A 2,401-nucleotide genomic window follows, 5' to 3' on the forward strand; every position below is an offset into this window, starting at 1 on the left:
TACTTAAAAACTTCCATTCCACTCATTATAATCGGTGTCTGCTCTAGTTTAATCGATGTTTTTGGAAGACATATTCTGCCGGCCCTAAATTGTCATTTGATGTTTGTTTACATTCCATATACAAAAACAGCTGTCGCTTGATATTCTCATATTAGGGGGAATTTGCAAACCCTCGCACATGGCACGAATTGCAGAATTTTCTTCTTGGTGCAACAAATATACAATTAAAACCCATGTTATTGTGCTACCATATCACCAGTCTCTGCAATGTGTGCCTTCTGCCTGTATATTGGTATAGGATTTTGCATTTGTGTCATCGTGCCAATCTTGCAAGAAGAAAATGATTGGTAGTTGTCAGCGAAACTCATCGAAAATACACATTGCCGGTCCGAACGACTTAGATTCCACAACAAACAAATGTGTTTTCGAAATGTTTTCAATGTCGGTCCGAACATAGTATAAATTGATATATACATTAGCGCTTTAGCATATATTTCTTAACGCGAATATTTGGCAATTGTACACCTGCAGAAGCTGCACGCTCAAAGCAAGGTGTTACAAAGCAAAAAAGGGGTAAAGACATTTCGTATAGCAAATTCATTTCTGAGAAAGACAGCTTAATTAGAAACCGGCCCCTATTTGCATCTTTACCGATTCAAGACAACTCTGTCTGGCAATGAGATCAGATAAACTAAAACTTATAAAGTCAATTGTACCTACTACCCACAGTAGAGTAGAGCTGCCACAATTACAAGCCCAAGAGGCAAGTTCAGGCATTCCTCTAAAAGTGCCAGCGTGTGATACGGAAAGGGTAGACAAAAAAATAGTCAAAACTAAAAATGTTCAACACGACCTAAATCGAAGCTTCAATAGACCCCAAGCCGGAAGCAACAATCATTTAAACAGAAGTTTTTTTCAAAACACAATCATTCACATCTGAAAAAGATAAATACGCGCCAAGCGAACTATGTACAGGAGTGCATAAGTCAAAAACATGCGAGAAGTTTAAAAAATTGAATGTTAATGAAAGAAACAAGTACTACTACCCACAGCAGTCGTCTTCATCGAACATCGAGAAGAACTGTTCAACCTTAGAGCCCTAATAAGGAACACAATGATCATTCATATCGTCTAGGGCATAAAACAGGCTACAGTTGCCAACAAAACTAGACAATTTTGAAATCACGGGAATGCGTGGAAGGGTAGTTCAAAACTCAAATAAAATTTGCCCCATTACCCTCATTTCCCCGCAATTAACAAATATGCTGCCCAGCTATCATATAAATAGCAAGCATTGGCAAAAGGTTTCACACCTAAAGCTGGCAGACCCCCCGTTCAAATATATCTTCTATTAGGCAGCGATCTCATACCATAGATAATACAAAAACACTTCTGGCGTAAAATACCATTTTCGTATGGGTCCTAAGTGGACTAGTTGCGGAACCAGTCACAATAATGACAACTCAAGTTGAGGAAATCTCAAAGGAGTACCTCAATTCACAACTGAAAAAATTTTGGGAATTAGAAAAACCATATCAGTCACAACCCCTTAATATCAGTATTGTGAGGACTTTTACAAAGCCACAGCTACTCGATCAGATAAAAAAATAAAACAACAATTTCCACTCGCCTTAGGTCACTCTCGCACCTCTGCAATACAGTAGTTTCTAAGGTGAGCTCAAAATGCATTATGATTGTGTCTTAGAAGAATACCTCCATTTAGATCACATGGAAGAAGGTAGCCCATGCGAAAAACTCATGAAAAGCAAATATTACTCATTCTACTTGCCCCATCATGTAGTAAAGCCAGACAAGGAAACAAAAAAAGTGAGAGTTGTCTTCAACGCATCAAGATCCAAAAGCTCGGGGAATTCCCTGAATGGCATTCTATTCACGGGACCCACACTCTAACCAGACTTACTGCTCCTCATATTAAATTGGCGTATATACAAATATGTTTTCAATGGGGATGTCGAAAAGATGTATCGACAAATACTCTAATATTTTCCGAAAATCTCCCAATTGTCCACTACGCGACTTTAAGTGAAACCTTTTCGCTTAGAAAAATAATCCCAGTTCGCTAATAATCTGACCGACATTTCGCAGATACAAATTCCACGGTGGGTAAACTATTCCTCCGAATACAAAGTGGAACTACACGACTTCTGCGAGGCCTCTGAAAAGGCATATTGTGCCACTATACATATATGTGCGATACGGCTACTACAAGCTACCTCCTAGTGGCAAAAGCAAACGTTGCGTCTCCGACGACTTGAACTCTGTGCGCTCTGCTACCAGCAAAACTAGCTTCCATGGTGTATACCCACTTAAACATGGCGAAATACAAATTATATTTATGGTTCGATTCCGAGATAGTTCTAGTCTGGTCGCCTATATGCCC

This window comes from Bactrocera tryoni, unplaced genomic scaffold (assembly GCF_016617805.1).
Source record: "Bactrocera tryoni isolate S06 unplaced genomic scaffold, CSIRO_BtryS06_freeze2 scaffold_11, whole genome shotgun sequence".
Classification (NCBI taxonomy): domain Eukaryota; kingdom Metazoa; phylum Arthropoda; class Insecta; order Diptera; family Tephritidae; genus Bactrocera; species Bactrocera tryoni.